We start from the raw sequence: 12,590 nt of genomic DNA, 5'->3' as shown, positions 1-12,590 counted from the left end.
TAACTACAAGATGCAATCAGTTGGAGGAGATGATGTCATATGCAAAATTCTAGGATTCTGGATACTGAGATTCTTCAAGGTTAATGACCCACATTTTATGAATGGGATCGGTATGTGTCTTTCATCTTTTAAGAAATTATCTTTCTCTCTCTCTCTCTCTCTCTCTCTCCCTCTGCAGTGTCTTTTGGGGGAACTGGAGATGGTAGTGAGGGAGAGTCACAAACAACATTGTTTCAGATATTGGGGTTTTTCTGAGCTCATTTTGAAATCATGTTCCTTCTACTATTAAAGTGCAGTTCATTATTCTTAAAACGTTAAATGTTATTTTGTTCGTCAGCGCGCATATTGCTTTTAGCACTGTTCTATATTGTGATAATATTCGCAATACAGTGATGATGATTGAGAAACGTTGGCAGCGTATTAAAAAGCTTTTAAAGTATTAAAAAAGAGTCATTGGCCTGTGGGCTACTGATTTTATTGAACAGGTTCAGAACCTGTTTACTTTAAAGCATTCCCCTAAATGTTAAGGGTTCACTATGGTGAGACTTGAAAATTAGTGGCTAACTGGAAGATTTCAAAATCCAGTGAAATATCTTGGATCTGAATATTTGGAGGATAATTAGAAAGAAAAGGAACCAAAATATGCGTTTGGAAGTTAAGGAGAGTCAGATCGAATATTTTTTAAGACCATGTGAACTGGAGTATGGGGACTTCTGTGTGACTAGTGAGCACATTCAATACTAAAGTTAATGCAATCGACTCTGCAAATGACGATTCGAGCACAGAGTGGATAAACTGCCAAGACCCTATTACTAAATATCCACTTTGAAATATACATTCTGTTCTTCGTACCTCAGGGGACAAAAAGGATGCATGCTTGTCAGAAATTTAATGTTTTCAATATTTATTTTTATTGGTATCTTCTCTTGGCCACCTATGGAGAGGTGGGCTTGTATCCCAACTACCATGGTGTGCCTGATTGTTCAAGAAATTTCCTAGGAATGCATTTGTAGTTTCAAGAAGGCTGTCCATCTTAACAGGGGAAAAACTTCCTTGGCTGGAGTCTCAAATTTTAATGAGCCTATTTTGGCATCTGCAGGGTTAAAGATCCTCTCAGAACCTATAGGTACTGGAAAAGGCGGTTTCTAAACTCAGCTGCTCAGGTCCATTTTATTTTTTTCCCCCAGCAAACAGGAAATGGAGCCCTGAAACTTTTTTTTTTTTTCCTAACTGGAAAGTGCGCGGGGAGGGGGCACACTCACCCTGCCCACATCCAACCCTGAGCCTGACCCAGACTTGGGGGTCTCTGTGTGTTTTTTCTTCCCTCTCTTTTTTTCTATTATTTTGGCAGACTTTTTGGAATGTCTGGGAGCTAAGGGCTTTGCTTCATGGAGCAGAATTCTGAAGCAAGAAAAAGAGAAAGTTATAGACTAAACCACAGAAATGTAAACACGTCTGCAGCTAAAATAACTCCACTTTCATTGAAAACACTCCTCCCTCACAATCAGACTTCTGTGTGCTATGGTCAATAAAACTGCATGTTAATAGCGACCAATTAATAGATTATGTTGCTCGGCCTTAAAAGTTGAGGGAGTTTTAATTATTATTTTTCAAATTAAAGGAGTGCTTATTCCCTCCCTTCCCTTGGGGTGGGGGGCGGGGGGAGACTTAGCTTTCTTTCTGGCTGTTTGCTGAAATTCTTGGCTGTTAAAGTTTGGAGAGGGAGGGACATGGGTAGTTTTCACTTGGTCGGAATGGGGAGAGTGTGCAAGAGATCGCTCCGGGACAGGTTCCTAGAGATCGCTCCGGGACGGTCGTGACGGCCCCCGAGGGACATGAGAGAAGAGGAGCGGCGCTCAGGTAAGCTCGATTTTGCGGTCGGAATTCGCGTAGAAACGAAAACTTCTGGAAGGGGCTTAGCCCCGAGCCCCGGAGGCGGACAAGCTGAGCCTCCCGGCTGCACCCTTTGGAGGCTGCTTCTTGCAGACGCCGTCGTCTCCCAAGGGCGGCTGTCACCGCGTGCGTCGGTCAGACCAGGCCGCGGTGCCCTCGGCATCCCCGCGTCCCGGCGACTGTATCCGGCTCCTCCCCACGACCGAGGTCCCGGGCACCGCGCCTCTCCCTCCGGACGCTCTGCGAGGTGTCGTCCCAATTCTCATCAGCATCGAGGGCAGTCCGCGGTCATTTTATAAACGTCTAGTGTCGCAACCGTTTTCACTTTTACTATTTTCAATGTTTGCAACGGTTTTCACTGAGGCTGGAAAAATATCACTTCTCGCTAAAAGCGACCCCGAGTTAGGAGGAGCGTGCACCCCCGCGGCTCCCCCTCCCACACTTTCCCTCCCATGACCCCCTCTCTTCCCCTCTGGTCCTTCCCTTGCTCCTCGCCCCTCCAGTAGTCGCGTCCTGGGTTCCTTTCCTGCTGGGGCCGGACTCTCTCCTCCGGCCGTCCCAGCCTCTGCTCCTCCGCCTCCTCCTCTTCCTCCTCCTCCGCCTCCTCCTCTTCCTCCCGGAGCCGCCAGCCGCGTCCTAAACCCGAGCAGGGCGAGTAGTGTCCAAACCTGCCCGCGCCGCCCGCGCTCTCGGCCCCGAGGGCGCGCGCACGGACACGCGAGCACACCCACACCCACGCACACACGGACACGCGCTCACTCGAACACTCCCGCGCGCTCGCACCCACGCGCACCTGGCCACGCGCGTGCATTCCCGCCCACGCGTCCCCGCCCCGCCCCCGGCGCGCACTCCGGGTTCGCAAGTCGCGCGTCGGGGCGGCCGTCCTGCTCCGCGATTGGCGGGAGCCGGAGCCTCCCTGAGCCCGGCGCCCACACCATGGGCTGAGCCCGTCGGCGCCGAGGGAGTTAGTGCGACCCGGCTCGGCGCGCGCGGCCAAGGCACGCGCGCGGGCACACGCGGGCGCAGACACGCGCGGACACACACGTGCGGGACACGCCCTCCCCCGACGGCGGCGCTAACCTCTCGGTAAGTCCCGCACCCCACGCGACCTGCCCGAGTCCCACGCTGGCGACAGCGGCTGCGGGGACGGGGACGAAGGCAGCGGGGTGGCCCTAGGGGCGCACTCTGCAGGGCTCTTCCGACGGCGCCGGGACAGGTGGGGCGTGCAGCGCCGGGAAGGACGGCTCGCCAGTGCGGGGTCCCAGGGAGGCGCGTGCAGTCGGGTGCAGATGGAGAGGAGGGGGCACCCCGAAACTGACAAGCGCCAGGAGAGCACACCGCGGGGACTTCATCTGGGGCCCAGACCAAGAGGTTATTTGTCCTTGTCTGGAATGGAAATCAGGGTTGAACTAAAAAAGCTGACGCTTGGCCTAAAGTAGGGACCAAGTTTGAGGCTGGGTTGTCGCTGTCCGCTGGGTCCTGATGGTGGAATGACCCCCGACGGCGCCTTCCCGCACACCCCGCAACACCGGCTCTGGGACCAGCTCTCAGCGCCAGGAGCGGTCCCTTTCCTTTCCCACTCTCAATCTCAGTCTTTTCACCTTCTCGTTCCTCAGCCTGCAGCTGTTATGTTTATTTGCCTCCAGTTTACCACCCTAATTGCAAAACTTGGCATGTTAAAAAAAATTCAGTCTGTATTTTATCAGCTAGCCTTACCTGGTTTCTGTCTGAAATACATCATACGTTTATTGCTATGGTATATTGCATAGATGCATAGAGGCATTAATTATCTTTTAAGTACAAGACAAATGCTGTTATTAATAGCAGACTACACTGCGCAATAAAATGGATAAACAATTTCAATGAGGATGTGGATTTAATACAACTCTTCGTTAATCTAAAGATAGTTTCCTTTATCTTTCAAAATAACATATTCCTATGTGCTACAGGTTTCACTCTGTACATGTCTGTATAGCTTTTGTAGCTCAGAAAACTTTCAATGTGAATAAAAATACATTTTATTCTTTCCTGGGTGACATACATAGGATACAGAGTTTATTTACCTTTGGGACTATTTTTGACTGTTTTCCATTCTCTCCAAGTAGTTTAGAGCCCCTGAAGGGAGAACTGTCACAGTCCCAAAGTTAACCCTTGCTCCGCTGGCATTGGCTGGTGCCCGCTGCCAGGGCAGGTCAGAGCTCATAGCCTTCATCCATAGGAGGATCAGACAACAGACATTGTGAAGAACCCAACCATTGTAAATTAATTCACCATGTGTCAAATTATTAATAAGCTAATTACACCATCGAAATTATAATTCTAGCAGAAACAGGGTGAGCTATGTAAACTTGTGGCTAATATATCAAGTTTTACAATTGTCAAGAAAGGCTTTAGAAGAGCTACACACATCACAAATGCTATTTGCCATTTGGTAATCCTAGCTTCGGTTTGGGTCAACGGCTTTTGGAAAGTACACTAAATTAGGAAATGGGTAATCTATCTCGAGATATTTGTTAAGGAATATATAATTCCAGTTGCACTTATAATTTCAGTTTCTTCTCTTTTGTAACATTTTATAATTACTTTATTCTATTTAAAAAATTTAGAGTAGAATTGTAGTACATTATTTCACATTTATCTGTTATTTCCTGAGGAATTATTGGTGATTTAATCTGATGCGAATTCTTTAGCTAAAATTTAGAAAATTTGCATTTACCATTGAAGGGATTGTGTGAGGGGCTGCACGCACACCTGTATATAAACATTCCCCCCTCCACGTTCCACGTTTTGCTTTGATATTAAAGAAAAACCTTGTTGAGTTTTTAATCTTATAAAATCAGATATTTTATTTGTGGTAAGACCTAAGATCCCAATGGAATACCAGATACATAAGTAACAAGGAAAGCATCCCTGAAAGACCTCAAAAGGAATTTGTAACTTACATATTATTCTACAATGTTATATGTTATGTATCTTTTAAATGTATCTCACATTGTAAGTAGGGTAATAGGAAACTTTCAACACTTTTTTTTTTCTAAAAGTAATATTGGTTTTTATTTTTATCTTGCTATCTTTAAACAAAAAAGAAATAAAAGGGGGGATTTATTTCTTCTCAAAACAGAAGAGCTAATGTTTCTGGAATTGTTTCCTATTCCCAGGCAAAAACCGATAGCAAGTCAGCCGCAGTCATAGGATCTGGAGTGGTGGGAAGACATTGTCATAGTGAATAAATGTCTATGTTGCCTGTTATTTCATAGAACTCCATTGAGAAGGTGTTGACACAGAGCCACCTACATTTCTGATGAGACTTACGGAGTCTGGGAAGCAGTTTGGTCAAGGTGGCAAAATCCCAGCTCTGTGAGGCATCAAGTCACTTCTCAGTTTAAGTTGACAGCTGATCTCTCTGAATGCAGGTCTCTTTTTGTCACTTCTTTGCTTCCTTACCCCTTGCGTCCGAGGCAGTTTTCCACAGAGGAGGAGTATGGCAAAGGAGTTCTTTTTTCCTTCCCCAGTGTGTAAGGTTACTTGGGCTTTCCCAGGGAGCATGGTCCTTCACAATACAGCTATTGTTTAATGTTCTACACCTTGAATTTGAACCTTAGGAGCAACATTTGTAAGAAAAATAGGCTGATGTAACAGAGATGTTCAGATCTTTGGGGCACGGTTTCAGATGATTATGGCAGTGGTGTGAGTAGGGCTTTTTGAAAACTCTGAAAATCACTGCGGTATTTGGGGATGCTCACGCTTGGCAGTGACCAGCCACCCCTCCATATTGTTGCTGTTCCTTGCATGATAGCATTCTCCCTGGTATTTCCCACACCCTTATTAGGGGTCAGTTAATTAGTTGTCCATTATGCATTGTCAGTGTACGGACCTCTCACAATGATTGATTGAAAGCAGTTATTTTGTAAATAAACAACAGCGGGAGTTTTCCAATGGCTGGGCTGTCACCCGAACCAGTTCTTCAACATAGCTAAAAAAGTTAAAAGTTAAAGTTAAAAGGGGGATCTTTCCCTTTTAACTTTATCTTTTATTTAAAACATTTTCATATTAGGGAGAGGCTTGAATGCTTCATGTTTGTAACGTTGCAAAGTCTAGTGAAGGTAGTGAAGGAGGCTGAGCTAAAATTACTTTGCTAAATTTAAGTGTAAGTAAAATGTAGACAACACCAAGAAATTAAAGGGTGCGTCTAAAAATGGAGCGCTGGGTCTAAGTTTTAGATTTAAACTAACTTTTAAGTTCTCCTATTTTTAGGGTCGCATATCATAATCTGGGAGACTCTGATTGCGTATGAGAAACAGTAATTTTACAATGAAAGTAAGGGGTTTGGTTATCTTGACTCAGTGTGTGTTCAGGAGAATGTGCAAAGGAAGTTTCATTATGTGACTCTGTCCTATTCAGAACAGCTATATGAGACAATGGAAATATGCTTCAAGTGTGTAAAATAGGCCATTTGAATTATCACCTTTTTTTTGTTATGATCCCAGAGAAATAGAGAAATAGACATCAGATGTGATCTGGGACAAATCTTTAGTGTGTCTAAAGGTTTTTAAAACCTAGATTTGTAGCTGCTTCCTTTTAAAGCCTAACCTATGATTTTGAATCGTTTTAGTGGGAATGAGATTTTTCTACTTGCTTTTGTCTTATATGTGCTCCCTTTTAAGGATAACATTATTGCAGTAATTATTCCCCCCGCAAAACATACTCCAGGAGGAAAAGCCATCTCTCTAAGAAATAGGAAAGAGAACAGGCACATATAGAATGACTTTTAAAAAATAGGAAACCCTTATTTTCACTTGATGTAAGCATTCAGCAAAAGTTTGCAAATGTTCGTTTGAAAGTGTAGAAATGCATTTGAACCTCAGTTTTGAGAGCAGGGGAGCAAAGGAGCGAAGCCTTATTTAGTGAAGTACTATCGTCCTATTTCCATTAAGTGATTCTTTGTTATTGGTGGAAAGATTAATTTTCTTTCTAACTGGGTGGAAAGAGTGGGCTATGCATCCTTGAGGCTCACTAAAGTACTTAAAGTTGGAAAGTAAAAGAAAGACTAAATTGGAGCGTGCACACTTTTCTGCATGCCTGGCAGAGAGGTTTGTGTGACTATCTTGAGGAAATATTAGCTTGTGCACCGTCAGAAGCTGCATCCTGGAATCAGATTAGCTGGTGTTGTAAATCTTTCCATCTGAACTAAGATGGACAGTAAGAGAATCCCAAGATCTTAGTAAATCTGTTAGTTACCTATTGCCTTAGTTTAATAAATTGATTGAAATTGGCAATGGGAACGTGCTGTTCCTTCTTGGTTTGCAGATGTGAGTTCCTGAAATCCAGGCAGCCCTTGATGTCTTGATGGCCCAATGACATGGGACAAGCTCTGCAGTGTCCTTTCATGGGTCCTGTCACTGGAGCTTTCCATCTGTAGGGGCTGCTGCCAGCTTTGGAGCCTGAACCTCTCCGCCCTCCCTGGAACCCCCTTCCAGCCAGAAACCCCTTTGTAATATTCCTCTCTTTCATCCACAGACCCTTGCCTGCTGCTGGGGCCTCTGCAGGGGCAGTGGTTTTTCGTCACATGTGGGCTGGCGGGGGGCGCAGTGAAGAGTAGGGGAGGGAGAGAGCCCTGGCCTCTGGGGACCTTAAAACTATATTTCATGGAAAGCCTGTTTTCCAAGGCAGGCAGATGCTGCAGTACTACCTGCAGTTCTCCCATTTGGCCTGTTCACCAAATAATTTGAGTGGGCAGAGCTGGGTACCAGCCTTTACTTAGAGCTGTGCTTCTGTTGAAAAGCGGGGCCCAAGTTTGTGTTAACTAATTTAGGAATTGGATGCTGAGGTAGAGTCTGTTGGTCATGTTGTTGTCCCCCAAAACTTCACTTCTTAAAACCATGACTGTTTCATGGTTACAGTGACAGTGCTACTTACATTTTAAAAATCCACACTCAAGCCTCAATAAGCCTGAAGGGAATTTGGCCTGATTAAATGGTTCTTTTTAGTTGTTCATAGTCAGATGTCACCCCTCACACACAATTGATTTGTACGGAGCCAAGTGCGTTCCACACACATTGCTAAAGGGTGAGGGGGGCAGATAGCAAGGTGAATCTCCTGGCAATCAAGCTAATTATCCATTTGCAATGTGTGGTGGGAGATGCTGAATGCTAGCGCAATGCTGTGTTCTTAAAATGAAGACTCTCGGGAGAATTGGGAAGCTTACGCACAGGCAAAGCAGGAATTTCAGAAACACATGATACCTCCCTGGACCCACCTCTGTGTGCAATGAAGGGTTGGAATTCTGCTTGACATGAGAGTGAACGGGGGTCTCAGGGTTCAGAGGAAGGACTGAAAGAAGCTATTATGAGGGGCCCTGTGGCAGGAAGAGGGGATGACTGTGGCACTGCTTAGGAAGGGACAATTTTAGACCTCAGCACTGAAGAAGGTGCGTTTCAGGATTTTTGCATGGGAAATGCAGAGATCTAAGCAGAATATAAATAATAAGTGAAGGATGTGCTAGTAAAATTAAATGTTTTGAAACAGAAACCACTCACATTTACAATCTCAACATAAAACTTTTTAATTAAATGTATCAGAAAGCTGAGATTTCTTGTATTAGGAAATGAGGTAAAAAACATTTTGAAAAGAAACCAAGTGCTAATTGAGAAACATTCTAAGAAGACTTCATATGTTGAATGGATTCTCATTAAAATTATACCCAACCTCACAAAGCTGATGTGAGCCTGCTGCCAGATTTACAAATCTGGATCTATAATTGCACAAAGTTTAAACTTGCCTTGTGCAAGGCTTGCTTTTTCTGCAGTTCAAGATACAGCAGCAAGAGGACAGAATAAGCAAAAGTGGAGGAAAAATTTGCTTCTTCAGTATTGAAAAGTACTTTCTAGTCTATTTGACCCGGCAGTAAAACTTACTTCACTACAGAGTTTTAAAATAGAAATAATGACAGTAAAAATCAAATCTAGGGAGTCTTCTGGAGAAGAGATGTTAGATCAGCATATTATTAGTATTTATCCCAAATTCTGAAACCTTACCTAAAGGCCCTGCCATTAGAACAGAGAGGGATATTATTGATTACTACTTGAGGTATCAAAGTGAAAGGATTTTATTTATTTATTTATTTAATTTATTTATTTAGAGATGGAGCCTTGCTGTGTCGCCCAGGCTGGGGTACAATGGCACATTCTTGGCTCACTGCGGCCTCCACCTCCTGGGTGCAAATGATTCTCCTGCCTCAGCCTCCCGAGTAGCTGGGATTACAGGCACCTGCCAACAGGCCTGGGTAATTTTTGTAGTAGAGACAGGGTTTCGCCACGTTGGCCAGGCTGGTCTCAAACTCCTGACTTTAGGTGATGTGCCTGCCTCATCCTCGCAAAGTGCTGGGATTACAGGCGTGAGCCACTGCGCCCGGCCAGTAAAAGGATTTTATAGATGAAATAGTATCAGTTCTGAAGATCGAATATCTCTTAATGAAACTGCATATATTTTTGCAGTTTTCTAAGGCTTGTAAATATAAGTGATTAAACAGAATGTCCCACAAGGGCAGTTTTTTCTAAGTACCCCATAGCCAAATTGTAAAACCAAAGGTAAGTCAATAAAATCATTTCATAAGTATGTGTAACCCACAGTAAGGGCTGTATTTGTTTGTACATTAAGAGCACATTTGTAAATGCATTTAGCATCAATATAAACTTTTTCTTTGCAAAATTAAGCATTAACTTGTATTAATTGTTCTTTATTGGTCTTAAGCAACCTGGAAATACATTTCTTAATTAAAATATATTGAGCATCTATTAAATGAGAGCACTGTCCCAAAAAAGAGGTGGGAGCATAAGTCATACAGGGACTGTTAAGACACGGGACACATCTAGAGATTAGACAAACAACTGCAAATTTAGTGGGAGAAGCCAGAACATTCCGCTATGGAGCCCGCCTATCCACCTGTCTGTCTGACTGCAGCAATTAGTGGCATGCTTGAATTTTTCTCTTTTCCACGAGTTGTGTTAACAGGTAAACCAAACTACCACCCTTTTTACTTTAAATAGCTAAGTTTAGTTGAAGAGAGGAGCATCCCCTCTTGCAAGGACACTCTAAATGCAGTGTCCTTAAGATAAATGCCTGCAGGTGGAAATTAATACAGGACAAGTGGAATGCCTGAGAATTCAGGCAATGCTGAGTAGGCAGAGATCAGTGGCCAGTCAGATTTGACTCAGGGTGAGAAGGTACAGGACTCCAGCCACAGAGGGGGTGCTCCGGATCACGGGAAAGGCACGTGCAAAGGAAGAGAGGCTAGAAGCTACAAACTGTATGGTGGAATGGCAAGCTGTCCATTTAGTCCGTGTTTTTGCCTTATGTTCTGTGTAAGACTTCATGCAAGACACTACGCAGAAGACTTGAGTAATGCCTTCAGGGAGGCAAAATCCAGAAAGAGGATGAATTCGCATGCTATGGAATCTAGAGAGGGAGGTGAGCAAGAATGCCATGGAATTGGGGCAGACATTCACACCATAGAATCTAGAAAGGAGGGGAACATTCACATTGTGGAATCTAGAAAGTGGGCGAATGTGCATGCCGTGGAATCTAGAATCTAGGGGGTGAATGCAAATGCTGTGCAATCTGGAAAGGGGGTGAACATACTTGCTATAGAATCTAGAAAAGGGGTGAATGCTTGTGTCATGAAATCTAGAAAGGGGGTGAACGTGCGCATCAGGAAATCTCGAAAGAGATGAGTTCACACACCAACAAGCGTGGCATCCTCAGTGGGACCACCTGGTTGAACTGGGCCAGCATGGCAGTGAACAGGGCTCTAGACTGTATGGCGATGGGGGAGATGTTCCCGAGCAGGGAGACAGCCTCGTGCAATGCACTGGGTTTGCTGTAGGGCCGTTCATGGGCATGCTTGCTATCACACAGGTCTTCTTTCTTATGGAATCATTGGAGGATTTCATTTTTAGCCTTAGCATCAGGAGTCATTGTCTGAGCATTTGGTTGGATTTCATTATTTGGAGACGTGTGAATGACCCAACTCCAGCAGACATGTAAGACCCTGAGGCCTGCCTGGCAGGCCATTGCATTCCCAGCTCGAGTTTATGTTCTTACCCGTTTCCCTTTAGCTTCATCTTTATTTTTTATTTTGCTTCTGAATTTTAAACAACCTTGTCATATTGCATATATCCTTGTAGACCGCTTTGAGTCCCTTTTTGGGAACAAGGTAGAGTATGAATAACATAAAATAGAATCATGCAATCCAAAAGCAATCTACACCATTCCATAGGAAGATCAGAGGATCAGAGCATGCTACCCGGAGGCTGAGGCCCTTGAGCTGTGCCATGGCGTGTTGGATCTGGATTGGCGGGAATGGTAGAGATAGCAGTGGGCAGGAGGGTGGGGGAGTCAGGTCCGCTGGTGTGTTTGGAGGGTGGAAGTGTTACCTGGGAGTGGGTCACACCGTGTGGAAACTGACCAAATCCTCTGGATTGTTGGAGGGATCAGACCACCTACTTCAGTATCTCAGGTGTAAAGTTAAGAGGTAGGGAAGAAAGCAGTCTTACATAAGGGAAGGGAGAGGTGTGATGTTGTGGAAGGTGGCAGGTGACATTCACTCACCAGATGGTATAGCCACAGGAGACATGTTGCCAGGACTGTCTTCACTGTGGCTCTCTGCAGGAGGTGCTCTAATTGTCCTCATTTTCCAGAATAGCAGTGAGGCTCAGGAGTGCTGAGCACCTTGCCTGGAGTCACACAATGGTGGGAGCCAGTGCAGCATCAGAACCAGGCAGGCTGATGCTGAGATCCACCCATGGGACTCTGCTGTATGTAGTTATCTTGGTCAGAGCAGCGGGCCTGTTACGGAAGTGACCCGAAGGGAGCGACTGACGTGGAGGTAGAGTCCGTGTAAGGTCCTAGCAGTGCTGGGCAAAGGAAATAGAACATGAACCTCAGGGGTAGTTTTAAATCTTCCAGTAGCCAAATTAAAAATGACAGGGACAGGTGAAATTCATTTTAATAATGTAATTTATGTAACACATGCTGAAAATATTATCATTTCAAATGTAATCAGTGTAAAATATGGATGAGATATTTGACTTCATTTTTTTCTATATGAAATCTTCAAAATGCATTGTGTAGTGTATACTTACAGCAAATCTCCATCTGGGCTGGTCACATTTCAAGGGCTCCATGGTCACATGTGGCTAGTGGCCACCGTGCTGAATAGTGCAGGTCTACAATGTTTAGCTTAGGAATTCAAATTTAATATAATGAGCAACCACAAGATCTATTATGTAACTTGGCCACAGGAGTAGAAGTTTTGTGACCTTATGTCACTAAGGAATCAGATATGATAGCAATAGAAAATTGAATGCCAGCGTGACATGTTCGGTACTAGATCTGCAGTTTTTACATTGGAGGGAAAAATGTATGTATAATTTCCTGTTGAGTCACTTCATGCTTTTAAAGGGTAAAATAAAACACTGACTTTCAGGCCAAAACTCTGTATGCCCGGTAACAAATAGTGCGGCTTTTGCTGGAATCATGCTGTGACAACTCCAGGCATAAAAATGCTATTTGAATATCCTCTATTTAAAGATAATTCCAGCTTGATGACACATTTCTTATTTTGCATGTTTCTTGAGAATAATACAATTGATTATTTTGAAGAACGGCATTCTTAAAGTGCTAGAATCCCAGAGGAAGAA

The 12,590-nt window shown here is 44.3% G+C and overlaps 1 protein-coding gene across 3 annotated transcripts in view; it reads left to right on the top strand.

Moving 5' to 3' along the window:
• Positions 1 to 1,737: 1,737 nt before the first annotated feature.
• ERG (ETS transcription factor ERG) overlaps positions 1,738 to 12,590 on the top strand; it is a 285,239-nt gene continuing 274,386 nt past the window's right edge. For 2 of the 3 annotated variants that reach the window (XM_003263934.3, XM_003263932.3), the window contains exon 1: positions 1,738 to 1,860. The gene's annotated coding sequence lies outside the window, so the exon portion shown is untranslated. Of the gene's footprint in view, positions 1,861 to 2,833; positions 2,980 to 12,590 lie in introns of those variants that run through there. The other variant, XM_003263935.4, reaches the window with a different exon arrangement.

The sequence above is a fragment of the Nomascus leucogenys genome, chromosome 25, assembly GCF_006542625.1.
Source record: "Nomascus leucogenys isolate Asia chromosome 25, Asia_NLE_v1, whole genome shotgun sequence".
NCBI classification, from domain to species: Eukaryota; Metazoa; Chordata; class Mammalia; order Primates; family Hylobatidae; genus Nomascus; species Nomascus leucogenys.
The sequence above is the reverse complement of the archived record's forward strand: the minus strand, read 5'-3'. Positions and strand labels throughout refer to the sequence as shown.